General features: G+C 40.0%; 1 protein-coding gene and 1 long non-coding RNA gene across 3 annotated transcripts in view; both read left to right on the top strand.

Moving 5' to 3' along the window:
• LOC116048209 (NACHT, LRR and PYD domains-containing protein 3-like) overlaps positions 1 to 18246 on the top strand; it is a 126186-nt gene that overhangs the window by 32825 nt on the left and 75115 nt on the right. The window lies entirely within an intron of this gene.
• Positions 1047 to 18246, top strand: part of LOC116050979 — an 80532-nt gene continuing 63332 nt past the window's right edge. The window contains exons 1-2 of the long non-coding RNA XR_004897111.1: positions 1047 to 1115; positions 5540 to 5616. This is a non-coding gene — a long non-coding RNA (uncharacterized LOC116050979). The remainder of the gene's footprint in view (positions 1116 to 5539; positions 5617 to 18246) is intronic.

Here is an 18246-nt window from a genome sequence, read left to right as displayed (position 1 = left end):
TGAAAACACATCCAGAGGTTTCTGAAGAGACAAGTTCAAACCTGCAGTTTGTCTCTGACAGTTACTGGAGCCAGGACATTCTAATATAAAAACATTAAATTTAGAATGACTGGCCCATAGGTAAGGTAGGCATCCACAGATCCAGTTCATAAGGATTCACTGTGCTGTATGTTTAACATTTAAAAATGATTACAGTTATTATTTAAATGGCTTAGTATTATATGCATTAAAAAATGTATGTATAAAGGCTTTAGGCCGCCATACACATTATTGTAGGCCCAGTTTAATATGGAACTTCATTTGATATAACATATGTAATAGAGGTCCCTGCCCGTCTCTCTTTCAGTTAAGGGGTCTGTGGCTTAAAAACGTTGAAGAGCCTGATTTAATCTGATTTAAACATGAATTCTTGTTTGTCAGCCTTTGAGAAACATGGCAGTAAGAATGAATTCTTTCCTCTCTGTTGAGCTCAGTCTGAAGCTGACAGGAAACAATAGTTGAGAATATGATTAGTACCAGAGACACAGCTAACACGACCAAATTGTCTGATCAGGGGAAACCAGCATACCTGGGTCACATGTTAGACGCCACCTACACAGTCTCAGTTGTCTCAAACGCATCTAGATGAAACAGATAGGCCTCCATTTAATCATTCAGATTAGGCAGAGATTAGGGACGTGCTCAGACAGGAAAAAGGAGGAACTGGAGGTTTTGGAGTTAGCCCTATACCTCTATACATAAAATAATAACTAATTCACAACACTATGCACAGCACAGATACAGTACAATATAATGTGCATCTATTGATTGAAACATTATTTTTTAATGATTTAGTAGCCTTCTCCAACTTAAACTTCTGATTAAATACACCTGAGAGAGAGAGAGAGAGAGAGAGAGAGAGAGAGAGAGAGAGAGAGAGACAACAGGAGGGTTAATAATAACTGGGCTCACAGGAGAACTGGATAAAAAGAGTCTTTATGATATAAAATTATGTTTATTTCAGCTCCTATTAATATTGTCTGTGTGGTGTTTATGTTTCTACAGTCAGAGCAGCTGGGTGAAGAAATGCAGAATGAGAAACTGCTTCAGCTGAAGATCCAGAAACATCACAGCTGGTAAGATGATGGCTCACTTTCCTTATTAAGAAGAACTGATACTTTATTGATCTTGCAATGGGAAAATAATTTTTTTCACTCTGTTATTAGATATTACCAGGGTTTACGGTCTTAAAAAAAGTTTAAAAATCAAAATTTTAGGCCTCAAGTCTCTGGAGTATTGTTCTAAAAATTAATTCAATCATTTTAAACTGGTGTTAATTTTCCTACGTCTATGTAACGCCTCCTCTAACGCTCATTGAAATTTTCCCGCAGCCCTTAAAATGTTTTTTTTTATTCTGTGGTATTGTTTAGGGCTGTAACGAAATGCGATATGAAATCGCGGCACTCAGATCCACGGCGTGAGAACCCCTTCCAACTCCCAGAGGTTATTCTTCCTGTCCAGATACAACGCTACCACATCTTCAAATTGCTATTAGTATTAGTCGTTTTGGTGCATTATCGCCTTTTTGTCGGGTACATTTAGCTAACTGTAAATACGGCTAAATGCGGAGGGGGGGGGGGGATTTTCGGCACAAACACCAGTGATGCTAACGGAGGTGTAACGTTACGAATGGCCGCTGTTCTGACTCGTGTGCCTAGGTCTGTTTCCCAACATTTCAGTAAACTGCCGTTAGCGTCCTTAGCACCGGAGTTAAGTGCTGACCGGGTTTATATTTCTGGCTGGCTGCTAGCTGGCTGGGGGCTGACTGTGGATGTGTCCCTGGGGCTGTAATGATAGTAGCTGGCTGCTAGCTGGCTGGGGGGGGGGCTGACTCTGGATGTGTCCCCGGGCCGGGCCTGTTGTCAGCTCTCATCCCGACTGAAGCCTTGTAGCGCCGGGAGAGTGAGGCAGACAGACAGGGGTGTGCTAGCTGGCTAAATTCCCATTAGATTAGTCGTCTATCTATACAGTTAACATTACTGATGAATTTGTGGGTTAGCCCAGAGTTGTTAACCGTGGTCAAAACAATCATAGTAAAAATAACTGAGCGTGTTGAGCGATGTCGTAATCTTATGTTACCCACCAAGAAGTAGCTAACGTTATAGACCAAGCATTAGCATTAGCTACTTGTCAACCAGCACCTTTATAGCAGGCTAACCTTAAAGCACTTTTTCTCTTTGGTCCCTCTACCAGTTGGAAGCAGAATTGTCCATTACCGTTACCATTATTCTTTGTCTCATTTTTGGAAACATTATTTTAAGGCACCAAAGAATCTTTGGTGTTGGATCGATCAATATTGAAATCAATCAATATCAATGAATAAGGTCTCTGAGTATAACTCGCCTCCAACCCCCCGAGAGGTTGGGGGGTTCGATGCCTTGCTCAAGGGCACTTTGGCAGAACCAGTTAACCAGAAGGTTCTTTCTCTACAACAAGATAACACAAAACTTATTAACAATAAATCAAAACATGAACATAAATTGTGTGCATCAAGGACAATCAAAACAACATTAAATTAAATCAACTGACAAGACACATCATGGTTGAGGTGGAGAAGAGTGAACAAAGGAAAGCTGTTTACAAAGCCTCTAATCGGGGGTGGGGGGGATTGATTGCACGTGAAGGATGCGGTTCCTTCCCTTCCAGGATTTAACCTGGCTGTCTCAGCTGTTCGGTCAGGTGGCCTCTGTTTGGGGATTTAAACAATCAGAATGAGTTAAGTCTGAAGCAGAAAGAAAACAATAGTTCAGACTTGCAGCTGGGTTGCCTAACCTGTCTGATCAGGAGGGAAACCAGCTGAAAGAAAACAAGAGTTTAGACTATAATCAGTAACTATGACACAGTTTACGTGACCAATCTGTCTCATCAGAACAACCAGCATACCTGTGTCACATGTTAGACTTGTACTTCCCGTGTGTTCATGGGCATCGGAAAAACACTTTTCCCAGTGAAAACATAATCATTCATGTCACTTCATGTGGGAATCAGAGGTGAGAAACTAGGGCTAGATTTTGCTAACAGAGTTTCCCAGTTGGTGACGTGTTGTTGACAACTGACGTACAGAAACATGGCCGAAGACCGTTCAAATGTGTTGAAGGGTGAGAAACTTTTCCTAAATATAGAAAATTCACGCATGCATGTAATATATTTTGCCAACGTCCACAATGTGCTATCGATTTAGGTTGTAGTCGTCCATTGGTTTCAACAGAGTAACTTAAATTAGTTATAAAAGTTGTGTGTTATTGCCAGTTACAAGTAAACCAATTCAAGTCAAGTAGGCGCTCACATAAGAAAACAGCAGCAAATCTTTTGTTATTGTGGCCTCCATGTTTTCACACACCTGATGCTCTAGTCCAGGGGTTTTCAAACTTTTTGAGTCCTACATAAATTAATCCTAGCCTGTTAATAGGCCTACTAGCACTAAAACTCTCATCGCATCAGTACAACAGGCTCATTAAAAGAAAGTTTACTGCACACAACGGCTGCCACATATTATAATTTATTTATTTACTCAGACTTGTTGTCTGTCTAATATAGGCCTATATTAAAAACAAACAAATAAATAAATGGTCACCTAATGAGATGGATAATATTGCTTTGCAGACGTTAATTTCTGGATGTCTGCCTCAATCTGAGATCTGGTTCAATATTAAGTCTGTTCCGATAGTTTGTCTTCAACATGACCAGGGATGAAAATCCTGATTCACAGAGGTAAGTGGTCACCTCATCTCACAACTCGTAAAGCTGTGCAAGCACCTTCCCTCTTGACAGCCACCGGACGTCAGTATGGAGCAGCAATTGTCGGTGCTTACTGCCCATCTCGTCACATAAAACTGAAAACAGTCTTGAATTCAGTGGGCGGGCCTTGATGAAATTGACAGTTTTTACTGCTTCATCCAGAACAGTTTTCAGATCAGGAGGCATTCTTTTGGCTGCGAGAGCCTCTCTGTGGATGCTGCAGTGGATAGATTTTGCTTGCCGAGCTACTGCTTGCGCACGTTTAACAAGGCTGCTGTGTTGGCCTACCATGGCTGCTGCCCCGTCTGTGCTTATTCCCACGCATCTTGACCAATCAATCCCATGTTCTGTGATGAAACCGTTCAACATGTCAAAAACTTTGATCCGCGATATTAGCTGGTTGTTCACATTGCTGGCCATCTTCTGTAATTCTGCGCTGCACAGTGTTGTCTGATAATGGAATCAAGTCCATTTGCTTTTGTGCTTTGTCACCCAGCATGACACCCACAGTTTTCTTTCACAGTTCTTTAATTGCTGTCAGAATCACCTCCTCGCCGAGTGTATGTGGCATCCCTTTTTTTGCTATGATTAGGGACACCCGGTACGAGACTTCCACTGCTTTAGCAGTAGCACCACCTGTAGATGTCGATTCCATTACTTTCTTGCTGTATTCCTGGAGCTTGCTTTTGAAAAACTCGACTGGCTTGGACTTAAATTCCCAATGCTTGGTTTCCAGATGCCGGCGAAGATTTGACGGTTTCATGCTCAGTTCTGTTCACTCAGTCTGGAGAACAGCTATATGAATCCGCTGAAAGAAGTCCAGATAATTTATCAGCTATGGCTTTGCGGTGGGGTCCTGATCACCCTGTCAGGTTGTATTCGCTAAAACAACCGCCTCGCTCTACATTATCCCTCACTTATTTTATATTTTATTTTGCTTTTCCACAGACCACCTGCAGTACCCTCACGGACCACTAGTGGTCCGCGGACCACAGTTTGGGAATGACTGCTCTAGGTTACACCCCACAGTTGGTGGCAATCATGCAACAAGTTGTTATGCCAAACGCCAATATAACAGAAGAAGAACACGCATAGACAGTCAAGCACATGAACGCTGGCAGTTGGACAAACAACGTAATCATGGGGGTGGTCCCTGATATTCCCAGGTGGCATGAACAGACCATTCATGTTCTGGGCTGATTAGATCAGAAATCATGTGACAAAAACAAGACAATCAGATCTGGCTCCCCTTCCTATGTCACATGTAGGTTCTTTAGAATATACGTCCCCGCCCCCATCTGAGTATCTCTACCCACGACTTGAGAACCACCTTTGCAAAGGAGAGTCACATTTTTCTCGCCAGCCAATCAGAGCAGACTGGGCTTTTTTTCGGGAGAGGAGCATAAAGAGACAGGTGCTAAAGCAGACCCTCTCATACAGAGGGTGAATACAGATATATTCAAACAGACAGTATGAGGAAAATAATGTTTTTACAACATTAAAGCATGTAAACATGTAGTAGAAACCCAAACGAGATGCAGGTTAGTTCCCACTGACGGAGTACAGTGTTGAATAATCTGGGTGTTAACACAAAGCAGAATCACTTCCTGCTATCTGACGTCATTAAAAGAGGGAGCGACTCCTGAGGGTTGGACTTTAATAACTGCGCTCACAAGAGAACTGGTACTACGTATAAAAAGAGGCTTAATGATAAAATCACTTCTTATTTGTGTGTGATGTTTATCCTTTACTTCTACTACAGTGAGAGCAGCTGGAGGAAGTAATGCAGAATGGGAAACTACTTCAGCCGGGCTAAAGATCCAGAAACATCACAGCGTGGTAAGATGATGGCTCACTTTTATTATATTTTATCAGGCTGTGTTGGAGAGCATTGTGTGTAATCTCTCTGCTCAGCTAAATTCTAAACCTGCTGGTCTGGTACATGTAGGTGATGGGGAGTACTGAAAACCTCTCCCTCCAACCAATCTATGAGCAGTCTGTACTCAGACAAGCGCGCAGAGTTTTATGTGATCCGTCGCACATCCTCCACCCCGACTATGAGCTCTTACCATCCGGCACACTGAACCATTTTAAAAACTAATTTGTCCCTACATCAATCAAAATGTTGTATTTATGTGTCCTGAGGCTCTCATTGCTTCGCATTATGTTTACATGTGGATTGTTGTTTTTGTTGTTGTTCTCTGTTTATTGCTTCTTGTTTTTATTGTTTCTCTCTATTGATCTTCATTGGTATTGTAAGTGCAGCTAACTTACTTGGTAACTTACAGCTGACACACCCTAATCGTTTGATCAGGAGGGTTATAAGCGGTCTAACACTTACCTGTGGCACATCTCACGTCTACTCACAGGATAACTATTTTCATTCCTGACACCTAAAGGGAGGCAAAAACTGATGTTACTATTTTTAGTTGCATAACATAAGTAGGGGAGGAATTTGGCGTAAACAACATTACTAATCTTAAAACCAATTTTCGTTACACTCTGCTGGAGTAGCATTTACACAATGAATGTTTAGCTGACAAATCTGTTACAAATAAAATCCATTTAATAATAATCTGGACTCTTAGGAAAGTCTTCTGAATGCCTTCGGCCTCTAGTTTGTGGATGTTAAGTTTTATGATGCTGTGATTATCTTCCAGGTCACAACAGATCATTTTATACACCCAACTCTTAAAGCTATAGCAATATTAGTGATGGGCCCAAAAGGCAAGTCATATCATCTCTTCAGGCTGAACCTAACTGGGATTCATGGGTGTAGGTCCAGTTATCACCCCTCCCAGGCCTGGCTCCAGTAGGGGCCCCTCTGAGCTCCTTAAGGCCTCCTGCACACTGGCTGCATGGTGTGAGCGTGGAGTTTCTGTTGCATGTCAGTTGCGTGGCAGCTGCGTCGCGTTTTCTATGATTTTGCACACCAGAAATGTGTCTGACGCAGCGCTGTCATGTGGGGAGAGAGTTCTGGAAATTTACTGGACTCAAGCAGTAGTATACTTCATGTTAAACTTAAATATATACTGATTTGATTATAGCAAAGACAATATTGAAGCAGTATTGACGGCAAAATAGGCTACAGAATATTTTGTTCTGTATTGACAAGTGCAATGTTTGAAAATCGATAATTATTTATTATTATTTTTTTAAATTACATTTATATCTGCATTTATATCAAAACCTAGAGACTTTCAAACATCAACATGTCAGTTATTAAATGTATTTGTGTCAAAATGACATATAAACATCTTTTCGTATTCTATTTTGCCTGGAAACACTTCCAACACGCTTGCGTGTCGCGTAAAAAATAGGCATCGGTCCTATTTCTAGCATGCACACGTTTTCCTGAGATGTGTGTGTCACGCAGGCAGTGTGCACACTCTAACTTGTTAACATGGGAGCCGAAATAAAAACGGACACGCCACACAGCTGACACGCTCATGCCACACAGCCAGTGTGCAGGAGGCCTAAGCTGCCTACACATGATCTGTGTTTAAAGCGTGAGGTTAGGGTGCAGATCATACTGCAGGCAGAGAGGCAAAGCAGCCAGGTATACTGTACGTCGTTATTGCTTCTGGCTTTGGTTGCGCCTTGAAAGGTCAGCGACAACAAAGTCAAAGTTGAAATAATTTGAACTTTGAGCGACAATTTCGAGTGGTGCACCACGCCAAAGGTAGCGTTTCCTTTGAGTTGTCTCCACCGCTCTCCCCCATAAGAAAACAATGGCACAGCCAGCGCAGAGCAGCGTTATTCTGGGCCTGTTGATGCCACTACAATCATACCTGTTAAAGAGTGACAGTTAACACAGCTGTTGTAATAACATGAATGAAATGTAATTTTAACTGAGATTATGTACTAACTGCTGAGAGAAAGTGGAAAAAGGACAGACTCCAAGTGTTATTTCAAATTTTAAAGGACACATTACACAAATACCAGGGAGCAGTTAAATCTGCTAAAACTATTTTTTTTATCTCACCTGGTTGCTAATAACACCCACCTCTCTTATTAACCCTTGTGAAACTGACTGTGCTGTGCCATTTTTAAAAAAGAAAAATCTGGATCCTTCAGTTTTGTCTAATTTTAGACCTATTTCTAAACTTCCCTTTTATCTAAAGTCTTGGAGAATGTTGTTTTTAATCAACTTCAATCATTTTAGGATGATTTTAGTATTTATGAAAAGTTCAAGTCTGGTTCTAAGCCCCGCCACAGTACTGAAACTGCCCCGGCTTCCGTCTTCCGGTCCGCATGTTGCATGTGGAGTTTTGTATACGTCGGAGGTTTTTTCGATAAAAATATATGACAAAGAACAAACTTTAAGACAAAAAACGTACACGGAAGGATCATTTTGTATCCAGCTTGGTTAATGTGTTGAGGAAACATCAACCATAAACAACAATGAGTGAGAAAGGGGGAAAGACGCTGAGAAGCAACGCTGACAAAAACACGGAAACAAGCGAGAATCAGGCTATCACACAAGAGCTACGAAAATTGAGTGAGCGCATTGCAGGAATGAATGATAACTTGGAGAAGATGCAAGAAGATTGATGAAAAAATCAGAAGTCTACATGTATCCCTGGCCAAGAGCTTTAATAGTAAATTTGATAGTTTCCGTGACTCGATGATAAAAATTGTAAAAGATAATCAAGATGCACTAAAAGTAGAAACTGAAACAAAGGCCAGAGAAGTGCAGAATAGCCTAGATATGGAAATTGGAATCACGGCAGCTGGCACGGAACAGATTGAGCAAAATATCAAGAAAACAGCTGCAACAGATTTCAACCAAGAAACCGGAATAATGGTTTTTGGCCTGCCCTTTGAGGAAGGTGAACAGGTGACGCAGACAGTGTCCAGGCTAATGTTGGAGGGGCTGCGGTGCAGTTCTGTACCCAGCTTGGTGGCAGTGGAGAGGCTGAAGCCTAGAGGTCGCGGACCGGGCCTAGTCAGGATCCAGTTGGCTTCAGTCGGAGACAAAGTTGTGCTCCTGAGAAGGAAATACAAGCTAAGGGATGATGATCGATACAACAAGGTATATATCCGATCGGCAAAATCACACGCGGAGAGGCTTTTGGATTTGAACTTTCGTACCATTTTGAAGGAGATCTCATCGGGGAAACATTTTTTTGTAACAGGGAATGGACGCATTGTGAAACGCAATGAGGAGCAACAGCGACGCATGCCAGATACTGGAAGATGAACTGTTTCTTGGACCCACCATGCTCAAGATTCCATTTATTTAGTACACTGGAACGTTAACGGATGGACTGTAGGTAGCTGTAAATTAAGAAGTGTTATTCTGAATACTTTAAATCCGGATATTATTTCGTTGAATGAGATGCATTTATTTGATGACAAAGTAATCGATTTGGAAGGATATACATGGTTTGGTTATAACAGAACAAAACGTGTTAAAGCACCTAAAGGCTCCGGTGGGGTTGGGTTTTTTGTTAAAAATAACTTGGTGGAATTATACAAAATTGATGTTATAGACAAACAGGTGGATGGTATTCTAGGTTTAAAATTTGTGCATTGAACTCAGGTTATAGTTTTGTTGTTTTTACCTGTTACCTGCCACCTGAAACGTCAGTATGGGGAAAGGACGCCTCTTTTTTCTTTAATCATGTTTTGAGTCAGATCTATTTATGTTGAGAAGTTGAAGCAATTTTAGTGTGTGGAGATTTCAACAGTAGGATAGGTGTTTTTGACAACCTGGTCTCACAGAATTCCGTGAAATGAACACGGCCCCTTAACTCAAAATCTGTGACAGTTTCACGGAATCGCCGAAAATTCCGTGACGGGCCCACGAATCCAATGCCTATGTAAGTCAATGACAGGCATCATCCGTGGTCTATGCACGGATTCCCTGATCACAGCACATTTCTTTCTGCCAGTCAGACTGCAGCAGAGAAGCTGTATAGATTTGCTATTATTGGTATTTTTAGCCAAATAACCGCTCTTTTAATCAACATTTATTCACCAGATCTTATCATGGTTTATTTGTATTTCTTTTAATGTTATTATTTCGGTCTATTTCGGCCAGGGAAGCTGGATTGCTTTGTTCTTTATTGATATTTTTAAAAGTATAACGCTACATCTATCAACATTTATGTAGATGTTATCATAGTATTCAAAGCTGATATCCCACAATGCAATGCGGGCATTCATTCACAGAATCGGGCAGTGATCAGCGGGTCTTTAACGACAGTATCGCTTCAATATACATATATACAGTCAGTGGTTTAGTCACCAGCAACAACACGTTGATCAGCTTTGTTCTAGTAAGTTATGCACCGTAATAACGTTTAAAAAAATCCGCGGAAAACTCCGGAAGTGACGTGGTACGTGCCACTCGGCGGATAAGAAGATAAAAAATACATAATATTCGTAATATTGATGTTTTTGTCTAACTTTGTATTTGAGGATGTAAACAATGAAGATATTAATAATAATAAAATACAGTTTCATGTATTTCTCATGTATTGTGTGTTCGGCCGGCCGGCCGGCGGCGGCAATCTGAAATGGAATGAAGTCCACTCACAGCAGAGAGCAGAAACACAGGAGTCCAACATGTCCCCCCACCCAGCCCGGAAGAACTACAAGTGCACACGCTTTGTAACAGGTTCTGTGGCGTGTCTCTAGTGGGAGTTATAGTTTTTAAATATATTGGTATATTTCTCATAATTAGAAGTTGGTAGTGTAGAATTTTGGATACACCCTGGGCTTTTTTGGGATGGGGAACACACTGGTTTCATCAGATTTTAAAAATATAATCGTTGAATAGGTGAAAATAGCTTATTACCATATTTGACTGTGCTTACAGTGGGTAAACTTTGGTGACCATATCTACATGACAGCTGAGGTCCAGAGCTTTCTAGAACAGCTGATCCTATGTGTGTAGCTCCTTCTGTTGCTAAATGACAAGCCTTCAAAGATGGACTGGGTTCAAGGTTCAGAGGTCAATATTTCAAAACAGGAGTAATGTATCCTCTTCAGACTGACATATGTTACTATCCAGATTGAGAAGTTTCCAACGATGTGTTTGCTATAGTCCTACGACGTTTTAATTTTTACATATCATGGAGACCACTTTGCAGGAGATACTTCATTGTCCCCAGAGGGATATCTGCCTTGAGTTCAAATGCTTCACACATAACACTTGACATATTGTTTTATCATACAGCTGACATATACTTACAATAAAAAACATAAACAAAGTGATATGCTGCCAGACTGAAGCACATTATCAGCCACAATCTATTGCTCATCTTTCACAAACAGTGACAAGACCTACACACAACCCTATATGCATTATGAAGATATTCCACAACCAGCCTTAAGCAACATTATTTAAAGTTGTAATTGAGGTAGGTCCAAATTAGGCCTATAGTTTAGAAATATGTAGTTTACATTGGGGTGCCAGCAGAGGATAAGAGCTACTTGGCATGGAGAATAAAGATCAGACCATATTAGGTGCTTGCCTGGAGAGGGTGATCTTGAGACTGGTTTCTATTCCTCTCCACAACCTTCATGACAGTCACCTGACACAACTTTAAATGAGATGTTTTTAGATATTGCCATGCTTTCTGACATATGAATAAACTCTGTAATGCAGCCTTGTATAACATAAACCCTCTGATTCTCTAAATGATAACACACACTTTGATCACGGGCCTTCCAGCCAGGTGTTGTCCACATGAACAACAAGGTGCCTATAGAGCAGAGCCCATTGATTGGTTCATCATTTATGACCTCTGATACCCTCCTACCCATGTCACAACGTCACAACCAACTCCTCAGTTTGTGAAAAAAATGCCAAAACACATGTTGTATATGTACACAAACAAAGCTACATCTCTGTGAAGAAAAACCTCAGCAACAATCTGCTTATACTTTTAATTTCCTGAAATGCTTCCTAAAACTAGTCCCTTCTTAATTTTGATGGCTATATGGCTACAAGCTGTAACCACGGTGATTGATATGAGGATCATCTTCTGAATATAATAATTAATATGTTAGGCCTACCATAAATTGATATTTCAAAAAGTCAGTTATTTGCTCATTTTGTGTTTCTCTGTTCTGTGCACCATCCAATATTACCAGCTTCATATTGTGGAATCTGTTCTGTATATCTGAATGATAAATGGTGCTAATAAAAAATTGAACTAAAAAAAAGTCATTTATTTAAAACAACTAATAATGCAGTGTGATATTAAATCAAAGTAAGTCCCACACATACATATGCTCATGTTTTTTTCCCTTTAGTCTTTGTTATTAACATTCATCAACCACAAAATTAGGAAATTGCGTTTTTAAATAACAATGCATGGAAAATAAAATAAAAAATGCTTCTCTTTGTAAGTAGTTTATTTTTATTTTTTAACAGAACAAGTCAAAACAAATGCTAATAAGTCAAACATAAGCATAAAACACTATTTTTTCATTATTGGTATATTTATTGTACAAATTCTCACGTAGGCTACAACGTGCAGCAAGCTTTCACAGACGCTGTGCGGTAATTACTACGTCACTTCCGGAGTCTTCAGCTGATTGTCTTCAGCTGATTTGATTTGTTGTCACAATACATGAGACAAATACATGAAACTGTATTTTATTATTATTAATATCTTCATTGTTTACATCCTCAAATACGTTAGACAAAAACATCAATAGGCTATTACGAATATTATGTATTTTGTATCTTATCCGCCGAGCGGCACGTACCACGTCACTTCCGGAGTTTTCCACGGATTTTTTTAAACGTTATTACGGTGCATAACTTACTAGAACAAAGCTGAGCAATGTGTTGTTGCTGGTGACTAAACCACTGACTGTATATATGTAGCGATACTGTCGTTAAAGACCCGCTGATCGCTGCCCGATTCTGTGAATGAATGCCCGCATTGCATTGTGGGATATTGGCTTTGAATGTGTGTCAGTAGCTCGGATCATATCGTAATGTTCTGTATTACAGCATACTGTAATATAAACTGGTAATAAGACCGAAATAATATTATTAAAATAAAGAAATTTTTACTATGATAACATCTACATAATTGTTGATAGATGTAGCGTTATAGTTTTAAAAATATCAATAAAGAACAAAGCAATCCAGCTTCCCTGGCCGAAAGACCAAAATAATAACATTAAAAGAAATACAAATAAACCATAAGATCTGGTGAATAAATGTTGATTAAAACAGCTGTTATTGGGCTAAAAATACCAATAATAGCAAAGCTATACAGCTTCTCTGCTGCAGTCTGACTGGCAGAAAGAAATGTGCTGTGATCAGGGAATCCGTGCGTAGACCACGGATGATGGCTGTCATTGACTTACATAGGCATCGGATCCGTGGGCCCATCACGGAATTTTCGGCGATTCCGTGAAACTGTCACAGATTTTGAGTTAAGGGGCCGTGTTCATTTCACGGAATTCTGTGAGACCAGGTTGCTTTTTGATGACTACCTAAAAGAAGTGGATGCGATGCCCCCTAGAGCCTTCTTGGATGGTTCCGTAAACAAGCATGGAGAATCAATGATTGAATTCTTAAAATAATCTAAGTTATGTATTGGTAATGGGAGGATATGTCCTCTAAGTGATAACTATGCATCGGTATCTATCAAGGGTAAAGTGGTGGTTGATTATATACTTGTTCCATATGACTGCTTACAAATATGTGATTCTTTTGAAGTTTTAGTTCCAATCAATTAATTAAAATGGCAAATTGTATGGATTTGATTGGATAAAGAAGCAGAGTCCCAGATCATTCTTTACTGTGGTTAATATTTATTATAAAGACTGAGGTTCATTGTCATGTAGCTTATCAGGAGAGTTTACAAAATTCATCCACAAGAAGGAAAGTCAGTAGGACTTTACCAGTTAACTTCTTATCCTCGAGTTTACAGCAATCAACCCTTTTGAAAATGAAAAATGATATAGAATTATGTTTTAGAGAACAAGAAAATCTAGATAACCTTTGTAAATTGATTAAAGAAGACATAGAGTCTGATATTAAAGCTGGAGACAACTATAATGTTACAAAAAAGCCATTCAATACAAAACCTTATTGGAATAAAGAGTTAAAAGAATTGTGGCAATCTATGTGTAAAGCAGAAAATATGTTTCTGAAGTGCTTAAATAATAATATAGAAAGGAAGAAACTATTAGAAACCTTTAAGAATAGTCAGAATAGGTTTGATAAAAGATACAGATTCTACAAAAGACGTTATCAAAGAGGACTGGTATTAAACCTGAAGAGAATCCAAACATCTGACCCTAAGAGATTTTGGTCAGAAATAAATAAACTAGGGCCAAGGTGTAGTATATAAATATCCATGGAAGTGCTGGGGAATGATGGTAGTTTAGTGACTGGGCTGTCTGATGTAATATATAGGTGGGAGAAAGATTTTAAAGATCTTTTCTCTTGTGACACGTTTGATTTTGATGGAGGGTACTACGAGGATTTAGAGGAAAAATGTAATAGAGGGCCATATTTTAAAAGGGGAATATTGGATAAAATAAGTATCTTAATAATAGTATTATAAAAGAAGAAGTTCAAATGGCTATTAATAAAGCTAAATTGGGAAAAGCGACAGGGGTTGAAAATATCTCAGATGAAATACTAAAATCACCCAAACTACTTGATATTTTGTGTGATTTATTTAAAGGATGTTTTGAATCCGGTAAAATACCATTTATGTGGTTTAAATCAATTATTAATCCGATATCAAAATCCCAAAATGAGAATCCAAGGGTGCCTTTAAATTATAGAGGGATTAGTTTAATGAGCACAGTTTATAAACTGTATTCTACAATACTTAATGAGAGGCTTATGTTGTATTTAGAGAAAGAAGAGCTCCTTGTGGAAGAACAAAATGGGTTCCGTAAATCAAGATCATGTCTAGATCACATTTTTGTATTGTCTACAATTATAACTAAAAGAATAAGTGAAAATAAGCCAACATATTCGTGCTTTATCGATTTTCATATAGCTTTTGATATGATCAATAGGGATCTGTTAGCATATAAACTTATAGAGTATGGGGTAAATGGAAATGTTTTATTGGGCACTGAAGTCTGTTTATCACAAGCCCATAGCATGTGTAAGATTGAATGAACTCCATACAAACTGGTTCCCAACATCATCAGGGGTAAAACAGGGTGATGCTTTGTCCTCCACATTATTTGCAATTTATATAAATGATTTGGCAAAGGAAATTAAAGCATTGAATTGTGGGATAAGATGTAGAAATGAAATAAGTATTCTTTTGTACGCGTATGACATAGTTTTCCTGTCACCCTCTGAAGATAATATGCAGCGGATGCTCTCCTATATTGATTGGTGTAATAAATGTAGACTGTTTATCAGTAGAAAGAAAACCTTTAACTACTCGCAGTACTTATGAGTTTAAAATTGGGTCACACAAGCTGAACATTGCAGATTCATATAAATATCTAGGTTTCTATATTGATGAACATGCATTTCAGAAAAGGTGCTATGGTTCAAACCCAGCACACAGAGAGAACAACGACAGACTCAAGAGTGTGGATGAACAAAAATTATTTTAATGAACGTTCAAAAAGTAACAAAGAAATGAAAATGCTGAGTTGGTCAACTCTGGACTGGAGAGGAGCTGAGGCGGGCAGGCAGTGGACAGGCAGTGGAATGTCCATACGTCTAAATGCAGGAGTCCAAACAAGGTGGTGGAAGAATGGAGGTGAAAAAGCTGGAGACACGGAACGCCACAGCAGCAGGTTGAGTGGTGTGAGTCTGAGCAGAGGAAAAAATAAAGCACGTTAGCGAGAGCAAGAGATAATAGCAACGAGACAAAAAAACGAGTTTGCTAACTGCAACTTGGGAGCATAGTTACCACACTGGTAGGTGCAACGATCTGGCGCCGATGAAGAGCCATGCCCAGGAATAAATACTGCCAGGTTGATTAGAGGCAGCTGCGCAGGTAAGAATCAGTGGAAGTGCCCGCAGCTGTACGGAGAGGTAGATCTTCCAGCCATGCCCCTTGACCTACTTTCAGGCGAGTCTGCCACACACACAGGCAGACATCACAAACACAGTGGGGACACACACACATACAGACACCACCGACAAAGTGGGGATTAAACAAGGGAGGAAAGGGACACATAATGGGGAGAGAACAGCTGCCACCACAACACATTGGTAAAAGCAAGAATCTGAAAGACATAAGTTTTCAAACTTATTCTAAATTGTTTCAAGCTTGTGTTTGCCCTATACTTGATTATATTGTGGGTGTTAGAGGACTTAGGAATATATCTAATTGTGAATTAGTGCAAAATAGTGCCATAAGATATTTCTGGGTGTGCATAAATATACCCTGACATTGGCGATAGTGGAAGACATGGGATGGGAATCATATGAGGCTCGCTGGAAGATATGTATGGCCCAGTTATGGAATCGTTTATTAGATATGGATGCAAATAGGTTGACAAGGAAAATATGTCTCTGGGATAAACACATTCTTGGTCCTTGGTCTAACGATATATGCGCATTGTTTTGTAATTATGGTTTTGGTGAGTTGTTTTTAAATAATGAAAAGCTGAATATTGTTTTTTTTTTTTTTTAAATCTGTGTTTGCTAAAGACAAAAAGCAGTGGGCCGACGATATATGGGCTAAGCCAAAATTGCGTATTTTTGTGATGATAAAACCGGAATATGGCACAGAGAATTATGTTTTTATGTATGTAATTTGTCAAAAAGGCAAAGATCTTTATGTGCTTAAGTGAGATCTGGGGTTTTGCCTTTCATAGTTGAATAATTACAGTTTAGTGGGTAACTAGGACATACATAGAACCTCTAAATCCCATTGACACCTCTTTCCTCTGCAAATCTCACAATTTGAAACTGCCTCTGAAAACGGGCAAATCTCAACGAGCCGCCTAGTTGATGTTAACTCGGCGGCTCCTCCTCATTTGGCTCTAGTCTCTATCTTTGTCACGCCCAAACATTCACATAGGCTACACCACTGATCTGAGCTCATAGGTGAATTATACTGGACGCATCCAAGGTGGCGCGCGCCATCGTGACGTCAACATGATGTCATATCCTGCTAGCGCGTCCGATTTATAGCGCGCGCCCAGCTGTTGCGCACGGCTCTTTTTTTTTCAGCAGCGCGCGACAAAGCGGAAACGGGAGGCCGAATGGGTTTGCAGCCAACCGGATGCCAGGACTCTCAGAGTGACTGCAAGTCTCTCTTGTAAACTTACTGGGTTAAGATGAGTTATGGTGAATGAAAGGCTTGATCCGACGAGGTAGGTCATCTAATAAAATCGAAGCATTGACAGCAATGCTGCAGCCAGTTCTGCCGTTGTTTACTTTTTTCTTCTTCTTCTAGTCCGTAGAAAGAGCAACGTCTGTAGCCTTTGCTCATTAGCGCCACCGCTGTTCAGGGGAAGACTGAAACTAGTGTTGCGAGCACCAGCGCAGATATAAATAGTCAAGGCGATCCCATGATGTCACATTTGGATGCGCCATGCGGGCTGCGGTTACTGTAAAACATGCTTAAGTCTTCTAAATCTAGGTCGCGCAAATCTCAGACACTTTTTACATTGTTCGCCTGCTCTTGCATTACTAAATTCACTTCTGAGACTTTTTTTATGCGAGAAATCAACTATGTAGAGGTCAAATATGGGCCGTTTTACAAAAATTGCTGGCTAATTGCAAATTTTGTCCGATTTGTGTGTCGCAGTTCAGCAGGAGCTCAGCAGGCTACGTGACAGCGGCCGGTGCTACCTCGCCGCCCGGCGTGTCCTACTTCATGGACTCCGGCTCGCTGTGAGCTAGCTGGATCTCCGTCACGAAGGGAAGCCTGCAGCGCTCCATACCCGCACAGTCACCGGTTCTGGGTTACTGGACTACAAAATGCCGAGGCCCTGATGGAGCTCCAGGGCCTGCAGCTAGCCGCGATTCATAGGATTGAAGGGACAGTAGCAGCTAACAAAATCCCTAATGTTCACAAAAATGCATTAAATTGAAATCGGACACCATAGTTAGCTTTATAAGACCTTGGGGTACATGTTCTGTAAGCGGCGTGACGAAATTCAAACTGTAAATATACTTTAATTATGCCGAAAGTGAAGCTAACTAGCCGCGTTCTGTAAACATAGGATTTGAGGGACAGTAGCAGCTAACGAAATCCCTAATGCTCACAAAAATGCATTAAATTGAAATCGGACACCATAGTTAGCTTTATAAGACCTTGGGGTACATGTTCTGTAAGTGGCGTGACGAAATTCAAAAACACACAAAATACACATACACATCAGGAGCTGCTGCAATAGGCTACCGCATGACCCAGCGCCATCTTGCCTCCTATATGTATGTATGTATGTATGTATGTATGTATGTATGTATCTATCTATCTATCTATCTATCTATCTATCTATCTATTTATCTATATATCTATATATCTATCTATGTATGTATTTATTTGT

The sequence above is a fragment of the Sander lucioperca genome, chromosome 4, assembly GCF_008315115.2.
Source record: "Sander lucioperca isolate FBNREF2018 chromosome 4, SLUC_FBN_1.2, whole genome shotgun sequence".
NCBI classification, from domain to species: Eukaryota; Metazoa; Chordata; class Actinopteri; order Perciformes; family Percidae; genus Sander; species Sander lucioperca.
This window is presented reverse-complemented; position numbering and strand designations above follow the sequence as displayed.